At 47.6% G+C, this 19,407-nt stretch overlaps 1 protein-coding gene across 7 annotated transcripts in view; it reads right to left on the bottom strand.

Annotated features, from left to right (window-relative positions):
- RIMBP2 (RIMS binding protein 2) overlaps positions 1-19,407 on the bottom strand; it is a 1,349,166-nt gene that overhangs the window by 648,714 nt on the left and 681,045 nt on the right. The gene's annotated exons all lie outside the window — the stretch shown is intronic.

Here is a 19,407-nt window from a genome sequence, read left to right as displayed (position 1 = left end):
AACCGCATCCCACACAATCCCATCAAGGACAGGCCAAGCAGTAATTTGTACTGAATGTAAGTCTCTCTTTAGTCTGTGTGCTGAATGTGAGGAGGAGTGAGGGGCCAATGTTCCATTAAGGTACCGAATTCCTGTTCTTTCTTTCACATAATGGCCATCAATCAGGCGGAAAAAATAAAACACAAAACCAATTGACATAAAAAGATAAAATGAAAATAGTATCAGCCAAATGTACGTCCAAGGTGGAACTAAAAAATGTTTTTTAAACAACGTGGCATATCTTGCAATAGTCGATGGTTTCTTTGAAAGTTCCGAATCAGAGTCAAAAGAGAATCTGGACTGGTTAGCCAAACGAGCTTGTATATCGGACATAGATAACTCAGCAGGTTCTGCATAGGTCAGCTCATCAATGTTAGTAATAGGAATAGTATTCAATAAAGGATTTGACATAGCAGGCATCTCGAGGGACACCTCCTGATCTGCACCAGATGTAATAGCCAGCACAGAGTTCCTCACCATGGAAGGACAGGATACAGCCGGTGTCATACTATGAAGAATCGGCCACCCTGTGTGTCTTGACATTGTCAATAGAAATAAATCTGTTTTCTTTACGACCTGGAAGTGGTGGTAAAATGACTGTTCTTGTGCCCTTCACTCCAAGGACCCGAACCGGCGCTCGATATGAGGGACCAAACTCCTTTTTGTTATCGATCTTCTCTCGAACCAGTTCTCCAACTTGGGGTAGCCAGCCAACTACCGGGATCTGCAACGCATCATCCGACGTGGGGGGCAAGTGTTCCTTTGCAAGACTGTCTCTGGTCTTTTGTAGATCCTGTAAAACATTGCAATGTTCATCTACGTCAAAGGCCGCGGCCTGGGCCTCGCAGTCTGCACCATCAAGGTCAGGGACGTACATCTTGATACCAAAGAGCATTTCGTATGGGGTCCGCCCACCCAGAGACCTTCTAGGGAGATTATTAAGCGCACGCTGCACGCCATAGAGGTGGGTCAGCCAGTTTCTACCAGTGCCTATAACTCGGGCTGTCAAAGATTGCTTTAAGTCGCGGTTCATTCTTTCTACCACAGAATTGCCCTCAGGCCTGTAGGGGCTTGAAAACTTCACCTGTACTCCCAACGAAACCATAGCATCCTTATACGCCTTAGAGGCGAAAGCCGGACCCTGGTCCGAATGGAAAGCACCACAAGCAAAGATTCCCACAAAGACACGCAAATCCTTAATGACAGTCCGCGAATCAGCGCTGCGATGCGGCCATAACCACACAAAGCGTGTGCATGAGTCAACTGCTACTAAGATGTATTTATACGCAGTATCAGAAGAAAAAGGACCGCAGTGATCCAAATAAACACATCCAAGTGGTTTATTAGAGATGTACAACTGTGTCTGAGGCGGACGCGCAGCAGTAGAAGGCTTAATCTGCTGGCAAATGTCACACATAAGGACATAATCGCGCGTCTGTTTGTACAGTCCCCGCCACCAGAACCTCTGTTGTAGCTGAGATACAGTGGCTGAGACGCCCGCATGCGCAGACGCCACACCTTCATGAGCCGCTGTAATCAGAGAAGCTCTGCGATCCGAGTTGGGAACCAGACGCTCTCCAACTTCAGGAATTTTCACATAAGGAACCTTATCGGGACTTAAGTGGTATGTGTACTTCGAAGGGAACCCCGCAGGATATTTACTTCCCTTCGCCGTGGCAGCAACAGCCGCCAAGATGTCATCATCTATTTTGCTTTTGGACCTCGTGACTGCTGCAACTAAGTATTTAGATACCGCTGACTTCGCTGCTTCATCAGCAAGCGAGTTGCCAACAGCGTGGACTCCCACGCGCTGGTGGCCGAGAGTATGAATCACAAACACGAGCAGCAGCATTTCTTTAAGTTCCGCTACTCGGACCCCGATCATTTTATGTTTTATTGTGCCACCTTTGGAATCACGAAAATCATTCTGAATCCAAAAGAACAAGTTCTCATTGTAAGACTGGACACAGTAGTAAGAATCACTTACGATTAAAGTCGTCACACTAGGATCTGCGTACTTCAATGCGAGCATAAGAGCACGGAGCTCCGCTAATTGTGCGGTGCAGTCTCCAAGCGTCTGCGTGTGCACGACACTGGACTTGAACTCATCGTTCACCATGGCACCGACCACAATGGCGCAAGCGGAAACGTAGGCATGTTTAGAGCCATGCGCAACCTGCGCCGAACCATCCGTGTAAATGATACAATGGAAATCCTCCAACGGCCGCATTGCTAAAGGAGCAGGATGAACAAATTCATACTGTAAATACTCCTGCGACCTTAAAGCGGCGTCAAAAATAAACATGACATCCTGAGATGTCAAGGATGTAGCCCACTGAATCCACCGAGGGTGCAAAGCTTTAGAATTCGGTACACTGGCTTTCGTGACCGCCTCCAAGGCAGGACACGGGGTAACAACCAACATGCGCTTTCCCTGCGACAGGGCACGTTCTTTAAGAATTGCCATCTGCACAGCCGTTAAAACTTTCTCCACAGTGGAAAAACGCAGTTCAGCCGAAGTGTACAAGTGTGACTTGTAAGCAATAGGTACAGTATCCCCCTCATTAAAAGTCAGGTACGTGAAACCCACCGTCCCAGGGATAATTCTTATCACCAGGTTGGTCTGGTTATCACGGGTCTGTAAGTAGTCAGAAGTGAGCAAATCAGCCTGCAAAGACTGCAGAATGGCTGAATGCTCAGGCAGCCAGCATGATTTGGAAAAAGATGGTTGTACCAAGGCATATAAAGGCTTGATACGCTGGGCATATTCCGGAATGTATGTTCTCCCGAAATTTAAAAAACCCAGTAAAGACTGTAATTTTTTCAGCGTTGTCGGAGAGCGCAACTGCGCGCACTTCTCCAGGAAGTGAGGAGCCAACCCCTTTCCTTCATGGTTAAGTTCATAACCTAGAAACAACACTGTGTACTCCGCAATGTGTGATTTTGCAAAGTTAAACTTGTAACCCATGTCTGCAAAGTTACAAATTATGCTGTTTACTCGACACAGATGCACCCAAAGCTCGTCGTCTGTGAGATAAATGTCATCCACATACGAACATGCAACTGGATCGAAACTCTCCAAAAGAGAGACTATGCGGGCGGAAAACACTCCAGGACTATTTTTATATCCCATTGGGAGTCGTTTAAACATTTTTTGTACGCCGCCGCACGTAAAACTGGTCCATTGGGAACTTAGACCATCTAATCTATGTGCATAAAAACCATTGGAAATGTCAAGCGTGGTTTTGAACCGTTTACGCTCAAGACTATTTACTAGAGCAGAGCCGTGAGTATTCTGTACTGCACAGTTACGGCAATGCGAGTTCAAATGCCGGTAATCCAAAACCAGACGATACGAGCCGTCCGGCTTGTTAACAGTAAAAAGGGGATTATTCATTGGTGACACACATGTTTCAATTACACCTTGATATTCCAATTGTTCAAGGATAGCCGCGACCGAAGCTTTAGCTTCACGTCGTATGGGATACTGGGGTTGTGGCTGAGGCTGTGACCGTAAAGGAATCTCATGGCTAGGGGACAATTTATCCCAGCCACACTGATTTCGGTACACAGCCGGCGCAAGCGCCAGAGCCCACTCTTCTGCAAAATGCAGCGCCTCCACTCTCGATACAGTGTGCGCGAAACTGGGGAGGATTACCTCCTCCCCTCGCGGAGCTGCGAGAACAAAAGGTGGGGGCCAATCAGCCTCCGAAAGCAAAATGTCATACGTATCCGAAAGATTCTCCCAAAATACCCCTTTTACAGTTCGCTGCATGTCACCTTCAATTAACAGGACAATTTCAAAAAGTCTTTCAGGGGGAGCAACATGTGTATCAGCTGTTTCGATTACAACATAAGTGTCAGTCGCTGTCACCTTCAACAGTGGACGGAGGGCCTCTCTCACTATGGTAATCTCCGCCGCGCTGTCCAGCAAGGTCAGAGCCCACGTCAGATTCCGAAGCCGCGTTCTCACTATCTGGGGCATATCGATGCGCCGTTAAGGCAGCGACTTTCTTCTTGGCAAACTGCGGTCTCTTAGGCGTAGAGTCGTCCCGCCGGTCCCCTTCACTTCGCGTGCGGGGCTGGCCACGTCCTTGCTGACCACCCCTGCCCCTGCCGCCCCCTCCACCACCGGTTGACGGAGCCGATGAGTCCTGAAAGGAACGAGGAGAGCGTTGGTCAGATGCCTGATATCTATCAGGTGTTTTAATCGTAGCGCGATCGCGCAATTCATAAACACGCTCTGACTGCGCAGGTTGTGAAGGCGCCGGACTCGAGACCTGTGTCTGTTGTTGTTGTTGCTTACCCTGATTCTGCTTTTTAGGCCAATTTTGTTTTTTGGACCTGGGCTGTCCACCTGTTTCCGAAGACTGCCCCTGGGGTTGCTTCTTTTCTTTTTCAAGAAAAACCTTCGCACCCTTAGAATTGCGGCCAACCATTTTATAAGCCGCCACAATTATTCTTGCCAGCTGACGGGGTTTCTCGGCATCGGGAATTAACGCCAGACCATTGGCCACTTGAAAGTTCACTGCATCCCCTTTTACATTGGCAAGGATAATACCGCAAACTGTCTCAAATGAACCGTTCAGGCGCATACCCAACTCAACCGCCGACTCAGGTCCGTGATCATCCTGAACACGTTTGAGGATCGCAGACAGGTTCGACACTGACGGTGTGCCAAAGCACCTCGAGTAAACCGCTGCAAAAGTCTTACCCCATGTCTCACAGTCAACAAGTTCCGGGGCTAAATCTTTCGGTAAACTAAGCGTAAGAATCCGGTGTTTTTCACCCGGAGTCGTATTAGGAAACACAGCCTCCAGCTGGTCGAATTTCTCGGCAAGCCAGTAAGGAAAATCATCCTTATTGTCTGGCTTTCTGCCCATAACGGAATTCACCAAGACCGGACTGATTTTCAAGCCAGCCTGGTCTGCTCGAAGCTGCGCCCCTGCGGGGGCTGCGCCATGAATATTACGACCAATGTAATGAACAAGCGCTCTAATCACACCAACCGCGACCTCATGAAGACGCCGCAGGTCACCCACGTTACAAGTGGTGCGATTAGGATGAGGAGTAAATCCACCCAAAGCGGGCCAATTTGTGCCCGGAATGGATAAGGGACCTAACCTCGGAGCCGTTAAAGAATGGGGTAGGGCGCCACCAAACCAAACTCCGTGCTGCCAAGTGTCTATAGGTACTTCCAGTGCCCTGTACGGAGCATAAGCCGCCGGTACATCCGTGGCAGTGTATGAATGGTAGACACCCGAATTAGCGTCTATTTCCGGAAACGTCACCCAGGAATAAAACAATTCGTACGGGTACGCATGTTCCGCACTCACTACTAGAACCACAGCTAAGCCTTCCGCGGGTACATTATAACCCCGCAAGTGGTCGCGAACCGCGACGCGGCTATGCTGCGCTATTTCCACTGCCATGTTAGCACAGGAAGATGAAAAAAGTAGACAAAGAACACTTTGTAGCACAACTGGGTAGTGATTCAAAGAAACCTTTTTAGAAGAATTCAAGCTTGAAAAGACCTATTTCAAAAACAGGTAGGTTTTCCGACACCGCCGTTTACCGGAAACGGAAATGAAGGTGTCAAGGTATGAATGATATACTACTCGAGTGTCATGAAATACGGCCAACCAATCCGTTGGGCGCCATGTAGCATGGTTTCCGTTCTCCCACAGAACTGTGCATAGAGATCTAGAACCTCAGTGAGTTAGGATGATCCAAAAACTCATCTCAGTGTCAGAAATCTCTTTACCTAGCTGGCTACAGTGTCTCATGGATCATTATGGAATGATCCATGTCTTAGACAAACCAGAACATGATCTTTAGAATACCTCAGGAGTCGTGGAACACATGAACACTCTTTCGTTAGATAATCATTTCAAACCAAAACTGAGAGTCAAAGAACACAAGTGCAAGTTTGAAATATTTATTATTCAATGCAAAGTTCTCAAACGCAGTATCTTGTATAATACCAAAATGCAGATTATAAAAATCAGAGTCAGCAGCATAGTCACTAATCCATAGTAAGCAAAAGGTGCTAGCATGTTATAATGCAATTTCTATAGAAATCTATATCACCTATATTTCGCGCACCCTATCTAGCATATTATATTATATCTAAGAAGGTCTCATTCGGGCTTTAGCAGGGCGGCCCCATACCTCTCAATGTCAGTAGGAGCAGTTCACATCAACAGCTACCAGCTCTCTTCCTGCGCAGCACCAAGTGTCTACGTTCATTCCGTGTAACTCTATCTTAAACCCGCGTAGAGCCCAAAATGTTGGCATCAACATTATTTGTGTTATGTCTAATGTGGTGCGAGGATCAAGCCTCCCAGCAACCTTGTGTTAGGTTAATTTCAGAGTGTGCAGCTCTCAGTGTGCAGACAGTTGTACCAAGTGTACCAGGCAAAGCTGATAGCATAGAAATAACATATTATTCTCAAAGAAACCACCTCACCGCTTCTAGGGTGAAGGCGACAACAACAAGTATGTGTCGTGTGCAAAACTGAAGCCGAAGGAAAAAAGGCTGTTTAAACATGTAATGCACTCATGCTAACTTAACGCAATATATGTAATGAAGTATCCATATGACAGCTTAACACGCCCTCTCGAGTCTTTAGCCTTAGACTGCTCGCATCCACGCTACTAGGATAGCTGGTCTATAAGGTTGACTTACAACCAATCATCAATAAGGGTTGCTGGACTGATACATAGTGTTCACTAGAATAGTGAGCACTGCATATCAGGCCACCTTCTCACATTGGTGAGCAGCGGTTGGGATTTGAGCTTGCTGTTGTTCTACCACACGTATCCTAAGAATATCTTGTTGAAAGATCACATAAGTACTGTTAGGTACATATAACTTAGCTTAGAATACTCTGAGTTCTACTGAACCAGCTGTTGCAGCTCCTCAAGGCTTAGCACACCTTGGCTGCAACTCTTAGCAAGGGATCAGTAGGTAAACACAGAGTGTAGGTAGGTGCATCACTTACACCACACTAGAAGCATGTCTAACCTAGGAGAGTCTGCTGAGACCCCTCTGATGGTTGAGGACCCTCCACAGGCCTCTTCTAGATATGCAGCCCTTAGCTTCCAGGAGATGAGACAAGTGTGTACCTCCAGGAAGCTAAAACAGGGGTCTAACCCCACAATCCCATTTCTGATAGGTCTCTTAGAGACTTATGATGCCAGGAAAGCTGAGAAACTTCTTAGCTCTTCTCATCCAGAAGGGGACATGCCAGCCCTAGAAGGAACCAGGGGTGACCCAGATCTCATCCATCTCTCAGGTGAGGAGGATGATGATCAGGAGACATCTGGGGATGAGGCAGACAAAGGTCCAGAAGTAGTTAGTCAGCTAACTAGGGACAACTTAAGCAGGCATGAGAATGGTACTAGGAGACCCCTGGGACCCCTCTCAGGCCAGCTTAACATTGGGAGTGGACGAGTTAGATCTCTATCAAGAGGCTCTAACAGATCCATTCAAACCAATGGCTCTCAGGCCTCTGCTCTGAGGAGGATGACCTCCCCTCAGAGGAGAGTTTATGAAGCCAAGGAAAGGGAAGTCAATCTGAGGATTGCAAGGGAAGAACTTGCCTTGGCCAAAGAAAGACTTGCCTTTGCTAGAGAGCAAGAATTGAGTGGGTCAAAACCCACTGGTGGCAGCAATATACCTAGCAATAGGGAAAGGAGTTTTGATACAAAGCACCTGAATAAGATAGTGCCCCCCTTTAAACAAGGGGATGACATCCACAAATGGATAACTGCTTTGGAGAGGGCCTGCACTGTGCAGGGTGTTCCCCAAAGTCAGTGGGCAGCTATCTTGTGGCTCTCCTTTGAAGGTAAAGGTAGAGATAAGCTCCTCACCACAAGGGCAGAGGATGCTAACAATTACCAAGTCTTGAAAAATACACTGATTGATGGGTTTGGCCTAACCACTGAACAATACAGGTTGCTGTTCAGGGATACCCAGAAAACTCAGTCTCAAGATTGGTCTGACTTTGTAGATTGTGCCACTAAGGCTCTGGAGGGCTGGTTGCTGGGCAGTAAGGTTACTGATTACACAGGATTGTATAATTTGATCATGAGAGAACACATTTTAAACAATTGTCAGAACCAGTTGTTGCATCAACATCTTGTTGACTCAGATCTGACCTCTCCCCAAGAATTGGGAAAGAAGGCAGACAGATGGGTCAGAACAAGAGTTAAACAGAACCAGGGCCAGAATCAAGGTGGTCAGAAGAAAGCAGAACAGAAGGGTAAAGATTCTAAGGGGGAACAAAATGACCAGAAGTCTTCGACAGGTCCCCAACAACCCAAAGAGGGGGGGGGTCAGGCTCCCCAGAAGAAGAAAAATCAAGAAGGCCAATCTAAAAGGTGGTGCCAATACTGCAAAAGTAAAACTCACTGGTTTAGTGAGTGCACCAAGAAAGGAGGAGGGTAGACTCCTGCCACTGCAGCCCCTAAGGCACCTGTGCCCCCTAGTACAGTCAGCAGTGGTAGTGCACCTCCCAAGGGTTTAGTTGGGTTAACCTTGGGTTCTGAGGGGTATGACAACTTAGTTGGCACACTCACTCAGGCTGTCCTTGTCTGTACAGGGGATGTGGATGTGTCCCCTGATATAAGTCCCAATACTTTGGGCAAATACAGACAGACACCTTTAATAAATGGAAGAATGGCTCAGGCCTATAGGGACACTTGTGCCAGTGTCACCATGGTGACACCTAACTTTGTGGACCCTGGACAGATCATGCCAGGTACAGATTTCCTGGTGACCAATGCAAGCAATGTCACTACCAATCACAGTATGGCAATTGTTGCTTTCTCCTGGGAAGGGGTAAATGGCCAAAAGAAGGTTGTTGTTAGTTCAGACCTCCCAGTAGATTGTTTGTTGGGCAATGATTTGGAGTCATCACAATGGTCAGAAGTGGAGCAGAGGACTCACATGGAAATGTAAGGCTTGCCAGCACATGTGTTTGCTGTGACCAGATCACAGGTCAGGAAATGCCCCACTGAACAGGTGCTGGATCCTGGAACAATGGACCAGACACCTTCCAAGAAGAAGAGCAGTAGGGTTAAGGCATTGCCTTCCCCCTTGCCCCAGGTTGAGGATCAAGTCTCAGAGGAGGCTGACCTACAGGAATTGAGGGAAACTGAGCCTAAAGAGTTTGAACTTGATCAAGTTGAATTCTTGGGTTCAGGGGGACCCTCAAGGGAAGACCTGGGGAAGGACCAGTTAGACTGCCCTTCCCTTGTACCCCTCAGACAGCAGGCTGCTGCTGAGGCTGCTGGGAACGCCACAGGTACCCACAAGGTATACTGGGAAGATGGACTCCTGTACACTGAGGCAAGAGACCCCAAGCCTGGCATGACCAGGAGGCTGGTTGTACCCTTGTCTCAGAGAGGTTTCCTCCTTACCTTGGCCCATGAGATTCCCTTAGCAGGTCACTTGGGCCAGACAAAGACTTGGGACAGGCTTGTCTCACACTTTCACTGGCCTCACATGAATGAGGATACCAAGGAGTTTTGTCGCTCCTGTGTCACTTGCCAAGCCAGTGGTAAGTCAGGTGGCACAACAAAGGCCCCCCTTATACCAATGCCTGTGGTGGGGGTGCCCTTTGAAAGAGTGGGGATTGACATTGTTGGTCCAATGGAACCCCAGACAGCATCAGGGCATAAGTTCATACTGGTGGTAGTGGATCATGCCACCAGGTATCCTGAAGCTATTCCACTTAGGACCACTACAGCACCTGTGGTGGCAAGAGCCCTAGTTGGAGTGTTCTTCAGAGTGGGCTTCCCTAAGGAGGTTGTCTCTGACAGAGGTGCAAACTTCATGTCAAGCTATTTAACTGCTATGTGGAAGGAATGTGGTGTCAACTACAAGTTCACTACACCCTATCATCCACAATGCAATGGGCTTGTTGAAAGGTTCAACAGGACCCTAAAAGGGATGATTCATGGACTACCTGAAAAGCTCAGGCGTAGATGGGATGTCCTGATACCCTGCCTTCTGTTTGCTTACAGAGAGGTCCCATAAAAGGGGGTTGGCTACAGCCCTTTTGAACTTTTGTATGGGCATCCTGTGAGAGGCCCCCTGTGTTTGGTGAAGGAAGGATGGGAGAGACCTCTCAAAAAGCCTGCAACCAACATAGTGGACTATGTACTTGGTCTCCGCTCCAGGATGGCTGAGTATATGGAGACAGCATCTGAAAACCTTAAGGCCAGTCAAGAACTTCAAAAAGCTTGGCATGACCAAAAGGCTGTCCTGACTGTTTACCAGCCTGGACAGAAGGTGTGGGTGTTGGAGCCAGTGGCCCCAGCAGCACTCAAAGACAAATGGTCGGGGCCCCACACAATTCTTGAGCAAAAGGGAGAGGTCACCTACCTGGTGGACCTTGGAACTCCCAGAAGCCCCCACAGGGTGCTCCATGTCAACAGGCTCAAAGCATATGTCGACAGGAAGGACATGAGCTTGCTCATGGCCATAGATGAGGGACAGGAGGAAGAGAGTGACCCTCTCCCAGACCTGCTCACTCAGAATCCTGATGATGGGTCAGTAGATGGTGTTGTCTTTTGTGGCAGCCTCTCTGAGCATCAACAGAAAGACTGTAAACAGGTTCTTCAGTCTTTCAGACATATGTTCTCTCTGACACCCAGTCAGACCAATTGGTGTACCCATGGGGTTGACACTGGTGACAGCCTGCCAGTTAAGAGTAAGATCTACAGGCAGCCTGATCATGTTAGAGACTGCATAAAAACTGAAGTGCAGAAAATGTTGGAGTTGGGAGTCATTGAACCCTCAGATAGCCCTCGGGCTAGTCCAGTAGTTCTAGTGCCAAAACCTCACACCCAGGATGGTAAGAGAGAGATGAGGTTCTGCGTAGACTACAGGGGTCTCAATGCAGTCACTAAGACTGATGCCCACCCAATACCAAGGGCAGATGAGCTTATAGATAGATTGGCTTCTGCCAACTACTTAAGCACATTTGACCTGACAGCTGGGTATTGGCAAATCAGGTTAGCTGAGGATGTCAAGCCCAAGACAGCATTTTCAACCCCTGGTGGGCATTATCAATTTGTGGTAATGCCCTTTGGTCTGAAAAATGCACCTGCCACCTTCCAAAGGTTGGTGAATCATGTTCTCACTGGGCTGGATGACTTCTGTGCAGCATATCTAGATGATATTGCTGTCTTTAGCTCCACCTGGGAGGATCACCTGGTCCACCTGAGGAAAGTGTTAGAGGCTCTGCAAGCAGCAGGCCTCACTATCAAGGCCACCAAGTGCCAGATAGGGCAGACACAGGTTGTATACCTGGGCCACCTTGTAGGTGGAGGCCAGGTTCAGCCACTGGAGAGCAAAATACAGTCAATCAGGGACTGGGCTCCTCCAACCACCCAGACTCAGGTTCGAGCTTTCTTGGGCCTGACTGGTTACTACAGAAAGTTTGTCAGGAACTATGGATCAATTGTGACTCCATTAAATGAACTGACAAGTAAGAAAATGCCAAAAAAGGTTCAGTGGACAGCAGGCTGTCAAAAAGCATTCGATGACCTAAAGCAGGCCATGTGCACAGCACCTATCCTTAAGAGTCCAGACTACTCCAAACCATTCATTGTCCAAACAGATGCTTCTGAGTTGGGTGTGGGAGCTGTTCTATCTCAACTGAATTTTGATGGTCAAGACCAGCCCATTGCTTTTATAAGCAGAAGGCTGACCCCCAGAGAGAAGAATTGGTCAGCTATTGAGAGGGAGGCCTTTGCTGTGGTTTGGGCCCTAAAGAAGCTGAGGCCATACTTGTTTGGCACTCACTTCAAGATTCAGACCGACCATAAGCCCCTCTTGTGGCTAAATCAGATGAAGGGTGAAAACCCCAAACTGCTTAGGTGGTCCATTTCCCTACAGGGGATGGACTTTACAGTGGAAACTTAGACCTGGTACTGATCATGGCAATGCCGATGGGCTCTCCAGATATTTCCACTTAGAACAAGAAGACTCACCTGGTCAAGGTTAGCTTATTGTCCCAAAGTTTGGGGGGGGGGTCATGTAGGAGAGTAGGGTCTGCATTCCTATGATCACCCGGATTTTTTGCTTTTGTTTCACTGGTTTACGACTTTCTCTGGCTGTGGGCCTGCCAATCAGACCCACAGCCTGGCTGTTCTCTCTCTAAATTACAACATGTACCCTAGGTGCATTTACCAATTGGTACTGGGCCACCTTATCAGACCCTGTAACTCAGGGCATAGGTGTACCCAGGGCCTACCAGGGGCTGAAGCATGTATTATGCCACCCCTGGCTGGCCTCCTAAATTTGACACAACTGGCTGCATGACAGCTGGGGCAAAGTCGTGTAATCACCCTTTGCTGTAGGTGTAGTATACCTATATCTAACCCTAAAATGGACACACAGATTCCTATCAGTCACTCCTATGGCAGGCCTTAACAATCCTGAAGGCAGAGTGCTTGGAATCGTGTGAGATGGTGCTCTGGCATGAGCTGAGCCTGTCTGCAGCTTGCGGAACCAAGTCCTAATAGCTGTTCCATGATATCGCATACCATATACTCTTAAGTGCATTATAATCCTCGCGGTTAAATGCTATCTTTGGTATTGCTTTATCAAAACATGTCGAGTAAGGTGTCATACGAATTGGAATACTAACCCCTCGCCAATTCTGGCGACAGGGTTAGCATTCCACCCTTCTAGAGGGACACGACATGGATGTAACTGTGAACCCCGGTTAAAGTTAAACGAAGCCTCAGCTCCACAAAATGGATGCTGCCACCACAGACACGAGTCTGACCCCCTGCAGCTGGGAGTCCTTCCAGCGAGGGGAGCCTGGACAAAGGGTTTCCTGTTGAGGGCGGTGCTAGCACCGTCCCAGACAGGGTTATGTGTATCCTGGGTAGGCAGGGCTTTACAGGAAGGTGACTGCTGAGTGGCACCCCGGTGCTCACTACGCATAGGCCAGTCAGAACCAGTTCCAGGGGCACACCAGCCCCTGGCCTGGGGAAGTCCGGCATGGGAGAGGGGTGTAACCACCCCCCTCCTAGTCCCACCCATAGGCAGGACCTAGTCACCGGGTCAGCCCCCTTTTTTAGTATAAAGATAGGAGCGGGCCCCCTGTTCAAATTAGATCATCTTTGGAATCAAGACACGACTTTCTGCGAAAGGACATCAAGATTACTTCTTCAAGATTCTCCCTTGTGGCTAAGTCACCCTGCATCCGCAGGCACCATCCTAAGAACACTGCGGTCTGCTGCAAGTCCTTCCTCCGGAATCCGACTACCCAGCTCGACGGGACCCGGCTTCCCTGGCACCTCTGACCTCTACTCACCTCTACAGCCAAGCTGAGAACCGTGAGTGCGACGAGACCTCGAGGGACCGACGATCGCCAAGACTGCACGACTTCTTTGCAACAAGCCCACTGTGTGCTCCACTGGTGAGTGCTTTGGGGTCCGAGAAGCCCCCACCCTGAGCAGCTCCAGCACCGAAGATCAGCCCTCCAGCATCTCCACGATCTGCGTGGGGCCCTTCTGCTTTTGCCTGTTCACCGCGTTGTGTGGCTACTAGCCGGCTGGCTTGTGGCCTTCTTCACGACGCCCGACGACATCACTGCTGCTGGTCTGGTTGCTCCAGACTGGCCCTTGCTTCCTTGCAACAGAGAAGCACCCCGGACCCTCCTGGTCCACTCCAGACGCCATTTTGAGTCCACCGCGTGGGCTTGAATTTGCCAAGGCTTTGTTGCCCAATCCTGGGTCCAGCGACGCCGACAGCTTCAATCTTCGTGGGACAGCTCGCTCCTCCATCCTGGTCGCCGACAACGCCTCCTGGTCCGTGAGATCTGCAGAGCACAGCGTCACCCACTCACCTAGTCGAGGTGACTACCATCCGGTGCCCTCCTGGTGCCACCTGACTACTGGCTAGTAGTCTCGAACTTGGTCCCCTCTGCTTTCAGGTGTCATCTCTCTTCAAGATCCAGGCTTGGATCACTTCGAACTCCCTTCACTGGTCGCCTGCCATCATCTTTCTTCCAGGCTCCTGGTCCGTCTACGAGGATTCCCGACGTCTTTTGAGACCTATGCAGCTGCAGCCCCTGGGCTAGGTAACTTCGGCATTTCGGTGCCCCAGCATAGCCTCACTATCCAAGGGTCAGATTCCACTTTCGTTTTCCTCCTACCAGGTCTGGTTCGCCCGAGAACACTAACTCTGCGAAATCTAGCTACCATAGACTTTGTCCCGCATCCCGCGTGAGAGTGCACACTCTGCACCCGAGTCCCCTAGGCCTCCTAGAAGTAATCTGAAGATTCTATAGTCAAGACCTAGCGATTCCAAAGCCTATTAGTACTGTACTTACCTGCTAGTAATTTCGCATTCCACTTTCAGAGTATATGGTTTTCCGTGCCCCTCGGGCATTTGTATATACTGTGCTAACTTAAGTATTTTCGTAAGAGTTTTGTTTTGTGCTTATTACCCTGTCCTCATAAAGAGTACAGGGCTGTTGTGATTCTAATAAATACACTGTTTATTTTCATAACACTTGTGTGGTGTCCTTTCATTTGGTGTTCAAGGGGTATATGTGTGGTATAACAGCTGGCTTAACACGCCCTCTCGAGTCTTTAGCCTTAGACTGCTCGTATCCACGCTACTAGGATAGCTGGTCTATAAGGTTGACTTACAACCAATCATCAATAAGGGTTGATGGACTGATACATAGCGTTCACTAGAATAGTGAGCACTGCATATCAGGCCACCTTCTCACAGGTGGTGTTAGCTTGACTGCTTGTGACTCCTCGCAGCTATTTGCAAGATTTAGGGATTTATTAAAACACCATCTCCAACCGTTGGAACGGAGTATTATGGCAATAGAAAAGCAACTTGCCACAATCCTGGTTAAATTATCCAACCAGACCAGGGAGGCAATTAATAAGCCTGGTGGGGTACCGACAGCGGTCAATTCTGGGGGTCTACCATCTAACTCGGATAGACCGCGTGTTATGAACAAGGCCCAGTCTAAAACAATAGAGCCTTCAACACCTATACCGCCAGTTTTAAAAAATTGCGCTAAATCTAAGCCTAAAGTAAAATCTCCAGCCCCGTCATCTGTAACTAGTCAGCAGATTTCTTCTGTTCCCCCTCCACCGGCCCCAGCCACAGCTGTCAATCATACCACGGCCAATGTGTCTTCAGAGCCACCAAAAACTAAACCCCCCATGCCTCCAAAAACCCAAACCCAACCCCCAGAAGGCAAAAAGAGACCTAGACCCAAACGCCCAGTTCATCTAGCGCCTGAGGTATCCCCATTTACAGTGATTTTAACAGGAGTACCTGAACTCACAGCAGGAACAGACGAACCTCCCTGGTCTCTCTTGAATAAAATCCTCCAATGGCTCAGTATTAACAGGCCATTACAGCCTCCAAACACCAGTAGGATATCATCTGTACGTAGAGTACCATGGGTGGGGGCGAGCCCTAAGAGTATTCAGGGGGATTGCGTCATCATTACATGCGAGGATGCGTCCACCGTGAATCATATCTGTTCATGGCCAGACCTGGAGAAGAGAGGGGGAGTTGACACCCATCGACTCTCCTTTTTCTACCCCCCCACATTCAATTATCATCACCCAATACCACCACCTAATTGGGTTATACCCCCTGAACATCCCTGGAATTTTGGGGGCCCGTGGCTGACCCAGAAGAACAGGAGTAGGGAGTGGGTACTCTAATAGAGGACAACCTTTGGGCGATGGGTGGCAAGGCATTCATACCAATTGCCTCGAGATGGTTGACTGACATTATGCAATACCATCATTAAATCAGTCTGACAATAGGCAGTTAGGGATGGATCCACGTATGCAACCTGTCCACGTCAGCGAACGAGCAGTCCCTACTATTGATTGCGTACCCCCCAGAGGACATGCTGTCATACTGAAGATCTCTGCACAGGAAGATAGGCCCTCACAAACTACCCCACTCAAACCCAACGCCAATAACATCCAGACTCCTACTTGTAGTCCTGTAGTTGGGCACCTTCAAAGTGATGTCTCATGCATCATCGAAGAAGTGTGTGTGGATCTCTGTGTTCTGAAGATTATCCCATGTGAGAGTGCCAAGGCAGATACCCTGCTTATAGCCCAGGCCTCTCAGTCAGAGTTTGTCGCTAATGGCTCACACTGGCCTTACCCTCATCTCCTGGAATATTGCCGGAATTGCAGGGAAACTGGACACCCCCTTCTGGCCTAGTTTTATAGGGGAAGGATTTGATATAATCCTCCTCCAAGAAACCTGGTGCCAAGAGCAAATAAATATAGAGGGGTATTCATCTTACTGCCTTAATGCCACCAAATCCAGTTCAGGGAGGGCTAAGGGGGGCCTTTTGATACTATTGTCCAACAAGTTGTGTAGTTACAAAGTCAAAAGCAGCACAAATGTGGGTACTCACAGTCAGGTAGTAAGGGTCTAATGTGGCAAGGGAAACGATTTGGTCCTTGTCAACTTTTATAATAATATCTTTGATGTAACCAGAGGGAATATCTTATTCCCTTTGGAAAAGGAAATTGTAAAGGTTGTGGGCACCTCAAATAGAAGGGCTGATATCCTATGGGCAGGGGATTTTAATCTACAGCCTTGCCATTTATCAAAAGGGAATCCATGTGGTTTTGGTACAGAGACGGTTAATCCCAGGGGGGGTGTGGATGAAAGTGAGGATTTTCTTCATTTCCCACATTGCCATTATGGCTCCATTCTAAATAGACTGTTAATTAAACTAGATTTAACATTGTTAAATTGTAATAAAAACAGTTTGAATGTTATTTGCCCCACCTTTACAGGGAGGGATGCTGGGACTTTTATTGATCATATCTTGTATTCCAGCAACGGGGACTTCCTAAATCTATGTGTTAGAGAGGAAAGTCTTAGTGATCATAATAGCATCTGCGTTACCCTACCGGGACGGGGCGCAAATATAGTGACTGGAGAAACCTGATCCACTTACATAGCTCCGATTAGACCAAATGGTCCGAGGATTAAATGGACAGGAAGCAACGCCATGGCTAAACAAAGGGAGGTTATAGATAATTGCAAAACCGAAATCAGTTATTGCCTAAAAAATGTTATTGATCCTGATTTCCTGTTAACACAATTTATCAGGCTTAATACTATCATTGATGATATTTTTACTAGGAAACCTGCATCTAAAAGAGTTGAAAAATTAGGCTGGTTTGACAAATCCTGTACAGTAGCTTTACGGGAACTGAAGAAAGCCCTAGGCATTAAACCCCGAGACAGCAATAGAATAAAACAACTAAGGACTAATTATAAGTTGGCAATCTCTAATAGAAAAAAGGGCTTACAAAGTGAAGCATGGGACAAGCTGAGGGAAGCAGCAGAGACCAAAAACTGCAAACTTTACTGGGAAACAATTAATAGTCCCTTTCTGAACACTGAAGGAATCCCGGAAATAACTTCTTATGTTGCTTGTGAGGAGTGGATTACCCACTTTACTAATATTTTTAACCCTGAAGTTATACCCCTAACTTCACCAGCCATTGAGCCTTCCTCTTGGATACCCTTACCCTTGGAAATAACCCTGGAAGAGGGACACGAAGGGCTCTCTAATAGCAAGGGGGGAAGGCCCCGGGCCCCGATGGGGTCCCCATTGATTTACTAAAAGCTGAACCTAACCTATGGGTTCCTATCTTGGTGAGGACTTTAACTGTGCAGTAGAAGGTAATATCCCTCCCTCCTGGGGTCAATCAGTTATTATCCCCCTATTTAAAAAAGGGAGTAAATCTGAGGCTTCAAATTATCGTCCGATTTCTTTGTTGGACGCCTCAGTAAAGGTCATGAGCAGAATTCTGCTCAAAAGATTAGAAACTTGGGCTACAGATATGAAAATGTTAACAAAAGTGCAATATGGTTTCAGGAAAGGTATGGGCACCCTGGAGCAATGTGTAAATTTGGACCTTATTTTAAAGAAATATACTGTAGCAAAAGAGGGCAATCTTTTTTTATGTTTTGCTGACTTGAGCAGCGCGTTTGATTTAGTTGATCATGCCATTCTTTGGAAGGTTTTACTTGAGTCAGGGGCACCAAAGGAAATAGTTCACTTTTTGGCCAGACTCTACGAGAGACTTTCCTGTAAAGTTCGTTATGGCACCCTAGGTGAATGCACGCCGTTTCCTAAAGTCTCACGAGGCATTCGCCAGGGATGCGTGTTGGCCCCCCTTTTATTTTCCCTTTTTATTAATTATATTGATTGCACCTTGGTTGATACCCCAGCAGATGCCCACTGATCGGAGGAAAATCCGTTCCAATATTACTATATGCGGACGACGCTGTTCTTTTATCTCGTACCCCGATAGGTTTACAGCGATTAATTGATAGATTCATGCTGTTTATCCAAAACAGAAGGCTCCGCGTAAATAAATCTAAGACGTATGTAATGCAGTGTGGGCAGTCCACTAACAAACTGAAGTCCAGCTTTTTCTTAGATAGCGACAAGATGACACAGGTAAAATCATTTTGTTATCTGGGAATTACCTACGTCAATGACGGGTCATGGATACCCGAGTTTGAAAATATCAGGATGAAAATGTTGCGAACCACTAGCAGTATCTTCCGCTTTGCATCGAAGCTCGGATCAAGAAGTATTTTAGATATGATCAACATATATAACATACGTTGTGTTTCCTCTGCATTGTACGGGGCGGGTGTGTGGGGTCATACTGAGGGCCCATCGCTCCAAAAGGATGAAAATAAGTTTCTAAAAAGACTGTTATGCCTCCCCCCCTCCGCCTCTGTCCAACTAATCCATGATGAGGTGGGGATCGAGTTCATTTCTGACTTAGCAGCCGTTCGGCCACTCTTATTGTGGCGTTCTATTTGGGCTAAGACAGAAACTCGATTTACTCAAGAAATTATTCTTGATTGTATAGGCCTGGATTACTCACTTCGCATTGAGTGGCTGAAATACATTCACTACTGGTATAAAACCCTATTCGAAATTGATGTTCTCCTGGACCCCGAATTGGCAGTTGCAATCCCCCAAAAAGAAATCAAACAAACATTTTTAAACTTCAAAAAGAAAGGGCGAGATAAGGTGTATGGCAAGTTAGCCACCGTGAAGTTTTATAAAGAACTAAATTTAACTCCGGGGTTTCAAGCCTACCTTTCGAATGTCTCTCGACCCTCCCATCAGTTTGTACTAACCCGAGTTAGGTTGGGTATTGCAAATCACCTTGTCGCCTTCCCAGTACAGAAATTAAGATCTGAGACTCTCTGCCCATGCGACAACACCTCACGCCAAAGCTGCTGTCATTTTTTACTTTTCTGCAAATTTTATCACTTTTTAAGAATAAAGTATC

Source organism: Lissotriton vulgaris, chromosome 11 (assembly GCF_964263255.1).
Source record: "Lissotriton vulgaris chromosome 11, aLisVul1.2, whole genome shotgun sequence".
In the NCBI taxonomy this organism is placed as follows: Eukaryota; Metazoa; Chordata; class Amphibia; order Caudata; family Salamandridae; genus Lissotriton; species Lissotriton vulgaris.
This window is presented reverse-complemented; position numbering and strand designations above follow the sequence as displayed.